This window comes from Urocitellus parryii, chromosome 9, assembly GCF_045843805.1.
Source record: "Urocitellus parryii isolate mUroPar1 chromosome 9, mUroPar1.hap1, whole genome shotgun sequence".
NCBI lineage: Eukaryota > Metazoa > Chordata > Mammalia > Rodentia > Sciuridae > Urocitellus > Urocitellus parryii.
Window position 1 is genome coordinate 122,906,831 of NC_135539.1, and position 14,263 is coordinate 122,921,093.

The 14,263-nt window shown below is 35.3% G+C and overlaps 1 pseudogene; it reads right to left on the minus strand.

The window, feature by feature from the left end:
* Positions 1-6,723: 6,723 nt before the first annotated feature.
* LOC113184105 (large ribosomal subunit protein uL23 pseudogene) lies at positions 6,724-7,186 on the minus strand (annotated as a pseudogene).
* Positions 7,187-14,263: the final 7,077 nt, after the last annotated feature.

The following is a 14,263-nucleotide window of genomic DNA, read 5'->3' on the forward strand; positions in this document are numbered from 1 at the left end:
GAAATTATACATTTCTTTCATTCTCAAGTTAATATACATGTATTCAATCTTGTCTACTTCATAAGTTCTTAAGACGATCAAACAAGAAAATATATATGAACAAATTTATAAAAGTAAAAAGCATAATAAATATGCTAGTAAAGGCTAAATTTGAGAAAAACTCAATATATTTTCCAAATGTATTTTACATGAATTGTTTTACTAATTCTCACAACAGTCCAAATCAAGTTTACTTTCATAATTCTATGTCCACACAGATACACCAAGGACATGTAAGTAATAAATAGGTGCCTTGTAATCCATAGCAAAAAGTCCCTTATCTAGTCCCAGAAACAGTGACAAAAAAAAGTTGACATAGAATTTGAGATTAGAACAAAAATTGTGAATTTAAAAATGCATTATTCTTAAGTTTAAATCTGGGTTCTTTATATAGTCAGCTACACTGCCTTGGAAATGCTACTTGTGGGGGGAAAACAATACCCCCCATGGTTAGAAATTAAAACATATGCTTGTTACAAAAGGCAGATGAACAGGAGAAAAATAAACTCATCAACATGTATATTATATATATATATACCGTACATGGGAGACACCCACGGAATGAGTGGTTCCCAAAGAAGCAGCTATGAATTTCAGCTTACAGAGCATGTTCAACAAAAAATGCTAAAACTTTAAGAAAATGACAAGATGTTTAAAAGCAACTTTGAATTCCTACAAGCAATACCCTAGGGAAAAGGAAAACAAATCACAGAAAAAATTAAATTAATAAGAACTTTTTAATATGAATTCCTGTGGGTTATCTCAAGACTGAAGAGGGTTCTAGAGCTTTCCTCAGTCATTAACCTTCATTCTTTCTAATAGGGATAGAGGGTTGGCATGATAGCATTAGTCTTTGTAAATCTGTGTTCTGTTTTTAGGCACATAGAGAGCTCCTCTGAATCTGCTGCTTCTTAAATGTCTTCAGCTCAATTCTTCATATTTTGATGAGGTATATTTTGGTTCCCCATAACCTCAAATGATGCAAGTGAAAATAACTGATTCATTAGGCGAATAAATCAATAAATTTAGAATTTTTAAATATCTAAAAGATAAATTTTTTGCATATCTGCAGAAAAAGTACAACTGATTCATAGATGATAGATGTGATGTCAATTATAAAATGTTGTTTGGATTTAGTGTAAGGATAGTTTGTGACTTCAAGGCTGCCAAAACAAACCACATGAAATTAGGATGTGAAAACAAATTGAGGAAGACACATTTTATTGTTTATTTTGGTTCATGGTTTTAGTCCATGGTTGCTTAGCCCAGTGGTTTCTTGGTCTGTAGGAGCAAAGTACATTATGGCAGGAGAATGTGGCAGAGGAGCTATGTACCTCATTACAACTGGGAAGCAAAGAAAAAAGGAGTCCCAATATTCCTGTCCAGTGATCTAAGTCTCTCTTACCAGGCTATATGTCTTCTACCTCCCAAGAGCACCACAGGCTGCTGACCAAGCCTTTAACCATGGACCTCTGGCAGATACCTATTCAAACCATCGCAGTGTTGGACACTCTCATGACATACAAGTTCTTGTTTACAATTATGTGATTTACTTAATGAATTGTTACTCTACTTCCACAAACTTATTTAAGTAAATTTTACAAACTATTCTCCTAGAGTCCCTCAAGCTAGTAAATCAATCCCCCAAATAACTCTTTATATAATATTTCGCTAATTGCTTGGCCGAATTCCTTCATTCCTCTTCCTTACCATTTGCACCAACGAAAAGCAAACTCAGCTTCAAAGATTTTCACATTTTCAGAAAGAGCAAAAAGATTGTATTTCCCATCTTGATGAAGAGTTCACAAGCCTGTGAGAACTGAAGAGCTGAGAACAAAGCCCTGCTGTTTTGAAAATTGTGTATGAACCCCAAACAAGGTATGCCATCTGATCTTGTCTGCTGTCGTGTTTGGTGCAGCTTGGTATGATCCTTGAGTTCCTTTTGTAACCCTTTCTTTCACATTGCTGCACAACACTGATGTTATTATCATGCATTCTTACACAATACATGTAGCAGGAGTAAAGAAATGAGTAAACACTGAGTTGAGCACAGAATATCGTATCCTTTCATTAGAAATCCCACAGAGGCCTGTGGCACCCACAGAAAAATCATACCCATGAAGATAATAAAGGCATCTATTTGCAGATCAATATCCCATATTTGAATTAGATGTATATAATGTTCCTAATGACCCTGATTCAGATGACAAATTCAGTGAGGAGGAAGCACAGAAATTGGATTGACTTTTCCTAAGCCAACGTAGCATTTCCTCACTAAAATGTCAAACATACTATACCCAGCTTCCAAAGAATGCTGTTATTTGTTTGTGGATTTCACTGCAACAGTGTTACTAGTTTTAGGCTTATAATAAAACTGTAACAGTGGGAGATGGAACATTATCACCCAATATAGATTTCAAAAAGCCTCTACAAATATCATTAGTTGCTAGAGGCACATTACCCAGGTCTTACTTGGTTTTATATCACTCTGAAGGGGAAAGGAATATGTTTTATATGTCTATTAAAATCTCATTTCCAAAAGAAAGTTTTCAGAATAAACATACCTAAATTAACAGATCTCTTTGAATTCCCATATGTATGTTTCTGTTCTACTGACATTGAAAACATGCACGGGGAAAGTGGTAAGGATCTAGAATGATACAAAAGCCCCAAATCTACCTATGCTAATAATTCAAAACACTGAGCTACATCATCACTGCCAGTGTGACGAGGAGTCATAGGAGGCTATTTGGGATGTGTAAGTTTGTGTAGTTTAGGCACACGCAAAGGCATACACTATATTCAGAGAATGTGAGCTTCTCCTTTAGCTCTGAGGGCAGAGGGGGAACTGTGTATCGGTTAGCTGTATGAGTGGTTTAACAGGGCAGGTATTTGCTCAGCTGCTTGAGTATAGCAATTCAGACTCCAGATCCTTATCCTGATTCCCAGTCTTTGCACTTCAATCTGTTGATTAGAATAAAACCAATATGAAAATGGGGAAACCGCGAGAAATCACAGCGGGAAGATTCTTATTCTCTCTCCTATTATAATAAACCTAGATTCAATAGCACTTCCTTAAGAGAAATAAGACAAGCAGTGACAAGTCTCCTGGGAGAAATAAAAGACATCCAGTTGGAACAATCACGATTGACTTTCACAGTCTTACTAATGATCAGGGGTGCTACATTAAGCCACTGTAGGGAGGGGGTGATTTCTTAGGAAGAAAAGAATGTAAGATGGGAGGGAAGCAAAAAAGGACCCGGAAACAAAGGAGAAAGGGTGACTCCTGGGTTTGGGTGAGCTACATAGGCCTAACTGATGTGGAGATTATCCAGGTGTTTTCATAATAATGGAGGAATAACATCAGTTTCAGTCTCTCAATCATTCTTCCCTCCTTTGTTACCTCTGTTATTTACTTCATTTTTTAACCTTTATTTTGTTTATTTTTATGTGTACTGAACATCAAACCCAGGGCCTTGAACATGCAAGGCGAGCACTCTGCCGCTGAGCCACAACTCCAGCCACCTCCTCCGCTTTTGCTATGAGAAATCTACGTTCATTCTCCCTTTTGGAAACTGTGAAACATCACTCATCACCTAAGGAGAATTAGAGCCCCTCTGTGGTCTAGGTAAATGCTTTTGACGTGTGACACCCAGCTCCAACAGGACCCTCTATGGGCTCTGGTCAGGCTGCCACCTCAGGGGCATGCGGCCTATCTGAAAATATTGAGAAATGCTTTTTCTAAGGCCTGGAGACAATAATACTTTATATATGCACTTTCATGTATCACATGATACAGTATCTTTCTTACTCTTCACAATGACTTTGTAAAAATAGTTATTATTTGGAGTTTTTATTAGTGATCAAATTGAAATTAGGTTCCAGGAGCACATAACAAAAATAAGCTGCAAGTATGGGTTTTTTGTATTCATTCCATAAAAACAGTTGACAGTTTGCTCAAGCAAAATTTTCTTTCAGTTCCATAAAAGAATCCTATTTTTAAATAGTCACAGATACATTCCTTTTCTTTCTCCTATGCCTATTGTTATTCAATTCCTTTCATCTTTGATGCCTCTTTCCTTGCACAGATGCTGTTGCATTTTCACTAATGAAGAATAAGTTCTTTTTTGCAGTTTTCAGAACTTTCACATTTCTTAATACAATGTATATTCAGTTATGTATGCTGTCATTTGGTCATTTTTATTATTGTTGTTTTGTTTACAGAGGAATTTTGACACTTTGCATAAAAATAATCTCAGTGTGCATACAAAAACAATGCAAAGTCATTATGAGGAATGGCTAAGTGTGCCTGTGTGTGTATGACAACAAAGATTTAAATGCGTTCCAATTTTTGCAGGCTAGCAAAGTGAATATTCATCTGCAAGAATCCCTTTTATAACTGCTTCCCATTAACCACATCAAACATCCTATATAGCATCTTTTTGTTATAGTAGTGTTGTTTCTCACATAAAAAGCAACAGTTGTATTAAAATTCATGCCCCCTATGTTAAAGATGATCCCACATCTATAATTTTATTATCAAAAGGCATTGGTGTTTAATGGCTTTTAGATAATTACATTTCCAACACAATTACACTTATCAGCATAACAACCTATTCTGAAAAATAGTAAAGAGGCAATATTTACATCAATGGTGCTTTGAAACTAACATTTTCCTTCAGGGATACACAGCCACAGTTTCTAGTCTTTTCTCTTGACAGGTTATAAATATTCTCAGAAGTAACAGTTTTGATGTTTCCTTAAAAACTGGGGGTAGAAAAAAAAGGGAAAGAATACTGGGGCTACATGTATTTCCGCATAAATTTTGCTATCACATTTGACAGTTTAATTATATTGTTGTTATTTGCATTTCTCGTGTTACTTCTTACTTTAGAGTCCTAGCTAATGGCTTTCCATAAAGTGATACTTCATAGTGGCTTTTGCTGAATGAAATCTTATCTTAGTTTCTTGTTATGCTAGATAAATTCAATCAACAACAACCATATGTTAAGAACTTTGAAGTTTGTTTGTTAGAATCAACAATTTCTGAAAGCCTCTATTCTTGGTTATACATAATACATGTCTGCAAATCAAAGAGCATTCCATAACAGAAAGGGAATTTAAAGAAATGACTATGAAAATGTACTGGGGAAAAAGAATAAATTGTGTTCATATGTCAATACAATTTGGAAAATGCTCATACCCAATTCTCCCTCCAGCATCAATTATCTAAGAATTAGAAACATTTCTACCATGCCTCATCTCCTCCAACTTTTCCACACTAGAATCCAAAGGTAATTTGATAAAAGCATAAATTATTTGAATATTGTTTTATGCTGTTTCATAAATGTAGATTGCTGTCAGGCTCTAATTAATATGAAACATATTATTTTAGTCCTATTAAGGGATGAGTAGAATAAACCTAAGTATCAGGAGGAACAAAGAAAAATCTGATGTGCACTAGCAATATTGCATTTTCTAATTTCCCACTACCATCAGCTCTGCTAATTGCATTCTGTCTGTGCCTTGCTACATTTTTGTGATGCTGAGAAAAACAGAACAGCTTAATAGGAGGCCTTCTGGGTCCTTTCTGAGTTCTAGAACTTAAGCATGCATTTAGTACCACTTGGAGGACTTGTGAAAACACATATTCCTGGTTCTATCCCCAGAATTTCTGAATCAGGGGTGGGGCTCAAGTATCTGTATTTCTATCAAATTTCCAGAAGATAAGGTTGCTGCTGGGTGGAGACCGCTGCCTGAGAGAAATCTCATGAAGAAATTAGACTCTTCCGAAGAGCAGCTTGGCCGATTTCCTGTTTCTAGCATACTAACTAGATAATTTTGAACAATTTTGTATTCTCCCTTCCCTTAAAATGACTCCAAGGAAAACGGAGAAATTACAAATTGGTCCTACTTATTTAAGAGCTGAGAATAAGTAAAAAGGCAATTCCCTTCTCCTGGGCAGGAAGGGAAAAGAGAGAAAGAGAAAATGAAATAAAGAAATATGTTTTAAGAATTTTAGACAGAAAGATGTCTCAGATACTAATGACAGCAAGAGAAAGGAGAGGACATCAGAATCTGTCAATTCTAATGATTTTACAAATCAGATCTATTGTCCTCACATAATTTTTCTTTTAATTCTCAGCTGCCACACATAAGTGTTCAATTAGGGTAATTTGTTGATAGGCTCATTAGTAATTTCATTTGGGGACCTCTGATTGAGTTCCTTATTCTAATTAAAAGAAAAAAATCCTACAAATCTTATTTCAAATGAATGCTCCCATCAATGAATAATTATAATGCTAATCAATTTTAAATAGAACATTTTTAAGTTGAAAACACTTCACAGAACCCTTTCTGACTGAATCAGACAAAATTTTTCTATGTTCATCTACGAATACACCACCAGAGAAACTAAACATCATGTACAACCATAAGAGTGGGATCCTAATAAGTTATACTCTATGTATGCATAATAAGTCAAAATACACTCTACTGTCATATATATCTGAAAAGAACAAGTAAAAACCAAAGCCAAACCTTGTTTCCTTTTGGTGGAATAATTCAAACAAAGGCATTCTAACTACAGCAAATATGTACTGCCTGTTATAAATATTCTGCAATCTCACCTTAAAATTTTATTTCAGATTTTTTTTATAGTGAAAGCAAACTGGATATTTAGAGTTAGCCAGCTGGACTCCAGATGATACCAATTTTGTTGGCAACATCCAAAGCATCATAATCAGGAGCCAGTTGAACATATGCCTTCTCTCATCAGGTCTTATCTGGGTATTGGCCTTAACCACATCAATGTCAGAAAGCCTCTTCACAGACTTTTGCATCTGGTGTTTGCTGGCTCTGACATCCACAGTGAACACAAGGGTGTTGTCTTCTCTCTTCTTCAGGCTGACCCAGTGCTCAAACAGAACTCGATGATGGCATAGTGGTCTGCCTTGTTTCTCCTGGAGTTGCTCTTTTGGGGGTAATGGGCACCTCCAGAACCACAGTGCCCCCTGGGCCACCAGAAGATGGGTGACATGCAGATTTTCTTTTTGTGGCTATGGATTTACTCCAACACTGCCTTCTTAGCCTTCAAAGCCTTAGCTTTGATATCAGGAGGAGCTTCCTTCTTTGCTTTTAGTGTCATGTTGGTAAAAAAGGGTCTCCATTTTTCAGACAGTATTAAAAATATTAAAAACATGTAGACTTGTAGTAGGTTCCCACAAAATCCAGAGCTTTCTACTGTGAGCTGACTCTTTTTCTAAGCCACAGTAATTTCTCAGACCACAGCAATAAAATGGAAGATTGCTCTATCCACCTGTTGGCTGTTTATTTGCTTAGAATCACCCATATTTGGCACAGTGCAAAGAATGAAAGATGCAATCTTGCACTTAAAAGCTGACAGTCCAGATGGGAAAATGACTAGATAGCTACATCAAGTCAGAAGGGATAAATGAGCCTCTACTGCATAGAAATTAGAGTAGGAAACACTGGTGTGAGTAGCAAGCAAACTTCAGCCTTAATGTGGATAAATTAATAATGTAAGCTGCAAGGACTTCTCTGGCAAAGTGTGTCTGAGGTGGGACAATATCCTGTGAGTTCAAAAGCTCAGCATTTAAAGAGGGCTAGACTAGGGAGCCAGTGTTGGTTTCCATCCTTTTACCTCATTGGAGATATGGAATAGAATGTGACTTCTAAATTTGTTATTTTTCAAGTTACAAGGTATTAGTAGTTAAAAAGAATTAAGTGGCAGATAGAATTGCCCATGTATGTGAGGCAAATTGAGGTCTTAACAAATTCAGCTATTTCTTTGTGGTTTAAAATAATAACAATAAATATTAGATATTTTAAAAGGGTCTCTCTCTCTGGTTGAAATTAAGTAAGTTTGTGTTTCTCTCTTGTTGATTACCTATATTCTTCTGCAAACCCTGTGCTTACAGACTTTACAGGGCTTTTGTTGGTGTGTTTCTGTCCTTGTGGAGTGTTTTTCTGTCTTAATTATTCTTGTTTTGGGCAAGGTAATATCTATTTATGTTGCAAAGATTAAAACAGATTTGTATATAATATGTATGTTGCTAGCTAAAACTTTGTATCCAGATATATCACTGTGTATTATCAAAATGCAAACACTTCTCTGGGCCCATAAGTGTGGTCTATATGTGTGTGAAGATAATATTGCAACTCTCATATTCGATGATATTAAAGCAGCAGCTGCTATAGTCTGTGTTTCTGAGTTTCTGGCAGTTTCCATAAAGATGAAGAAGTCCAAATAAACCATTGGATATTTTTCACAGAAGTGTTTTGCAGATGTTGGCAAAGAGATTGAGTCCCTTGAAAGGGACAAATGTGCATTTTAAAGTGTATATAGAAAGATGAGGCCTCAGGCAGGCACAGCAATGGGACAGTTTTCAAAGGCATAACATTTCTATTTGTTCTGCCAAATCCAAAAAGAAAAAAAAAGTAAAATAGACCCAGTAAATAAATTTTGCTCAACTGATGGTCTTCAAACAACTCTTCTATATGATACGCATACTTTGTCTAGAAGAAAATGTACAACAGCATAGAGAGAAACAATATGTGCCTACACACTGGAATTTCAAAAACAGAATCTGCTTAAGTTACATGAGGCAATGCTCATAACTCCAAGCAACTCATTACAAGGCATATTTTACAAGTTATAAATCTTCAAATAAGTGTATTTACAGAATATGGAAAGATTGTGCATAGTTTCATTTGTATAAAAATACAGAATCTGAAGTTAAGACAAAAATATTTATTATTAAATGTTGCTGCAAACTTTGGTCATGTAAATAGTTCCAATATAGCACCACATTGAATATGAATTTAGTTAACCTAAAATGGTATATTAAAAAAAATAAATTAAAAGTGTGATAAATAAAATGTGAGAGTATTTCATTTTGGCTGATTAGAACAATATGTAGTATGGGAAAACATGGCTGTTGAAGATAGGTGTTTGGTTTGGCTATTAGGGCTCATCCAAAGGTTCCTGTTAATGAAAGATTATTCAAAGGTGAAATTATTGAATTATAAGGATTGTAATCTAATCAGTCCATCCTAGCTTTGAAAGAACTGACTGGTTGGTACATATAAGCAGGTGGGGCATTGCTGGAAGAGGTGGCTCAATGGGGGTATGCCCTGGAAAGGTGCATTTGCCCTGCAGCCTCTACCCTTGTCTCAGTCTCTCTGCTTCCTAACCCCACTATAAGCTGAGCAGTTTCCTTTTGCTCAGCCCTTCCCCATGATGTGCTGCCTCACCTGGGCCCAGAGCAATGGAGTCAGCTACTTATGGACTGAGATCTCTGTGAGCCCCAAATAAATTCCTCCTAAGTTTTTCTTTTCAGTGATTTTGGTCATAGTGATGTACAATCTAATACAATAGGTTTCTTAATTCATTTCTATTATCTTTCATTACTTGCTATAAGACCACATGGAAGTCACTCCTATTATTTAAGCTGAAATTTCTTTGATTACATAATAGTAATCTTCATTTATTTTGTTTTTTCAAGCATCATTTGATATAAGGCATACAAAATTAATTTTTAAAATGTAACACTAGGGCCTGGAGTCGTGGCTTAGTGGTAGAGCACTTGCCTGGGTTCAATCCTCAGCACTATATATAAATAAAATAAAAGATCCATTGACAACTAAAAATATTTCTTAAAAATGTAACACTAGTAAATAAAATCGATCCACATAAAATTAGAACATCAGCTTCAAACCCCCAGTTTAGCTGTGTGTACTCAGAAAAGTCATTACATCCATAACTTCAAGTCTATAAACATTTTTCATCCACCTATGTACTGTTGTCAATGTGACTACCCCAACCTAAAACATCAGCATCACCTGAAAAGTTGTTAAAAATATTTTGTGTAGAGATATGTAACAATTAATTCCATAATTACATATAATGTAGCAATAAAATTTTTTTGGAAAAAATGAAAATTCTTAAGTCCTACCCTGCCAAATCACTAATTTTAGGGATGGATCCATAAATCGGTGTTTTAAGAAACCTCCCAAAGGTTTTAAAGTATCCTAAAGTTTAAGAATAGCTGAACAAAGCAAACAGTAACAACCTCAAAAGCTGCTGTGAGAATCATTAGAGTCACCTGGGATACATATGCATTGATAAACATATAGGGGAGAGTCTCTGTGTGTGTGTGTGTACACACACCTGACATCACAGTCTTATTAAATCATAATCTTTGAATACAAGGGAGAATTCAAGTACCCAGATTTTTTTTAAGTCTATAGTAATGTTTGTGTGCAGTTTGGTAAGGCTAAATATTTCCACAGATATTATAGTTGGAAAAAAAACACCTAGACTTCCCTCCAGTTATTTTAAACTGGTTATTGCAATTATGTCCATTGCCTATGATCATGCTTTCCTGGAATTTCTTCACTTCCAGTCTCTCTCTGTCAAACTGGCCAGAGAAATGTGTATGAAGTCAGAGGATCCTGGAACCAAGACTAGAATATCCTTAGGTGCATTGTATAGGACTTCCCTCCCCAACATATGAAATTCAGCCATTAATCTAGAACAACAGAAAGAAATATTTCCCTTCTCTACTTCTGATCCTTTTTACAAAACTTCATGACTTAGAAATTACTCCAGGTTGAAATATTGAATATCCTTCAAAGTTTCATGGGCCAATGGGAGATGCTATTAACCTTTAGGGGGTGGGGGCTTTTAGGAAGGCTCTAGAAAGGTATTTAGGGAACCCAACCCCACCTCTTCCTTTTTCTCTCATCACTTCCTGTCCACAAGGTAAATGGCTTGCTCTGCCACTTGCTTCTTCCATCATGTGCCTCCTTGACAGGGAAACTGAGTAATGGGCCAACCAGGTACAGACCAGAATTTCCAAGACCAATTATTTTATTAGTTAATTATTTCATGCTTACTATTATAGTGAATGAAAGCTAACTAATACAGGAACTAAAGGGCAGACAAGCAGTTATTGTCTTTGACGAATGTCTACTTTCTATTGTCAAAGAAAACCAGAGTCAGACAGAAGTGGTGAAGATAAATTATATTCAGGGCTACTGCAATAGGGAAAGAGAGACCCCCGTATAGAAATGATTGCCATTCTGAATACACCAGGGATAGGAGGGAATTTATAACCAAGGATCAAAGGTCAATGGATAGAAAAGTGGTACATGGAAACATCAAGTATGGTGGGGGTAGGTGAGGGTTCTGGCTGCCTTAACCTAATAGGATTCCTGCTGAAGGCAGGCCTTGGTGATCAGATTCCAAGGGTGGGGAATGAGGCATTTTGATCAGCTCTGGAGACTGATTGGGTATGAGGGTAGGAGGCTTCATACTAAACTACATTGTCACCATAATTTGCTGAAATTATTTTTAGAGTAAAATAATGCACACATGGGTCTAGGATAAGGTTCACAAGCCTAAGGGTAGTATCCTTAGACAAAGAACAAAAACAGATAATAGCAAACATCACAAGAAATGATCTTGAAATACTACCACAGCATACTAGTTTAGGGCCAATATCCAGAAGAATTACATACAGAAATATCTAGAGAAATTGGTTTTGTTTGGTTCATCTTTTAAATGTGCAAAATATGACACAAAGCATACCCAAATGCTATGTTGGAACTAATATATTTTTTAAATTAAATAAATTTTAATTATTTAGAAAAATATGATAGATGTACACTAGAGAGATGCTTTAAGTAATTCAGTTCAATTGTCCAACAAATTGACCATGTAACTCATGGAACATTATCTAGCCATTTTCAAGCTACATTCAGAGCTTATATGTGGCAAGGCCATGAGAACTCACTTAAAAAACAACTAGCATATAATACTGCAGCATCAATTTTATGCAATGATGTGGGTGGAAACACATTTAAAACAAGGAGATAATGTGAAATACATTGTAAGATATTTAAAAACCAGAGAAAATTCATGCCTGTGTAGGTTGCTGTAAACTTTCACACCAATCCTTTCTGCACATCTGGCCCCCACCTCTGTATGCTTATATTAAGGTCTCTTTTTCAAAATAGGTGCTCAAAGAAAAACTTGAGGTCTCTGCTTCATATAAAAGGGGTAACTAAGAAAAGGAGTGATTCAATTATGGGCTGTATCCAGGCTATAAAGAATGCTGTATTTGATCTATGAGGATAATTGAGGTCAAAGAATCACAGCAATAATTGCTTAAAGCCTTCATCTTGCATACATGCAGAATAAACACCAATTTCATGAATGTCAATCTAATCGGTTAGCAAAATAGTCAATGTCAAATTAAAATACTGTCCTGCAAAATCATCAGTGACAATGGTGAATATGCTTTCTATTATGTCAATTAGGGAGCCATAAAAGTAACAATACAAACAGTACACACACATGCGCAAACACACACAATGTGTTTATGACCCAAATAACTTGCTTTTGAACAAATAGACAAATACAGATAAACATGTAAGCTATGAGAGCTGAACTTTCATTTCTTAAAATCTACCCAAAAAAATTCAAAACTTTGCACGTACTACCTCAAATATTATTAATATATTTCATGCTAGTGATTAGCCTTCTCTAAATGAAATTCAGAACATTTTAATAGCTGAGAGATGTTTCAACAGTCTGATGTTATGTAGATAACACTCAAGACTTCAGAAAGGGACTATATCATTTAAAAATTAATGTTTTTATGATGCATTTTGAGAATTATAGTTACCTATATATTATAAACTAACATTGCTAAAAATTCATGGGATAATATTGGCTGGGAATTATACTTAAGGCTTAGGGATTACCCAGAAAATATTAGTATCAATGAGATTATCCTTTTTGTTGTTGTTTATCTATGCACATCAAGATTTTAAGTTTTATTCTTCACAATTATAAGACTGGCAAAAGTCAATGAAGTCTGATAATACAGGTTAACCATACCTAACTGCCAAATCCAAAATGTTCCAAAATCCAAAACATGTTGAGCATTGATAAGAAGCCTAAATAGAAAATTCCACTTCTGAACTCAGCAAACAGATCACAATCAAAATGCAGGCACACTAAAAGTAGTGCATAAAATTTCCTTCAGGTTATGTGGATAAAGTGCATATGAAACATAATTTTACATTTAAACTTGGTTTCTATCCCTGAGCTATCTCATTTGTATATGTGAAATCTAAAATTAAATTCTGAAATATGAAAAACTTCTTTTCACAAGCATTGTGAACAAAGGGCTCTCAACAGTACATAGTATTGGCATGAGTAAAGGAAATCTACTGGGAACTGAAATATGTGACAATTTCTATATAATACAATTTAGTAAGGTCAAAATTAAATATTTGACTTGAACACTACAATCTTGCTACAGTTGTTTATCTTGTACACACACACACACACACACACACACACTTGCATATGTGCAACATGAATGTGTAAAAAGATATTCATGCCAAACTAGTCATGTTAGCAAAGAACTGGAATAAATTTTACTACCCTTTAATATGGTATTTGTTAATGAACTGTTTATTAAAAAGAAGTAATGTGATCATTTAAAATAACTACAAACATACAAACATGAAAGGATTTCTAAGATGTAATATTAAGAATAAAGCCTAATTATTCTAACAATGTACTATGGTTTAAGTATGGTTAGTGTCACCCAGTGGTCCAATGTGATTGAAGCTTTAGCCTCATGGCTGCAATATTTGGAGGTAATAAGAACTTTTGGGAGATGGGTCCTAATGGCAGGTTCATAGGTCATTGGGGGTATACTCTTCAGGGTAGTTCTCACAGGAGGGTAGTTATTAAAGAAGAATATGGCCCCATCCATCTCTTTCCCTTGCTTCTGGCTGGAGATGTGACTGCTTGCCCAACATGTTCTCATGACATTGCTATCTGCCATCTGCCCTCTTCAGAAATCAAGCAACCAAGCTAGAAGTTATGCCCTTGAACCACCAAAACTAAATAAACTTTTTCTTTTTATAAAGTTAGCTGCCTCAGGTAGTAATGCAAAACACTTTATGTATTGGCTATGAAAATTTTTATCATATCAACAAATATGTAAATAGAATATCTATAAATATATAGCTAACTTTAGAAATGTACATTTGGGAAGAAATTTCAGGTTTCTCTTGAAGAATATCTAGGTATCTGAGGGAGACATAGCTATAAGAGAGGAAGATTTTATTTTCAAATTTATGCTTTATAAATTTTAAATTTTATACCATTTGCATGGAT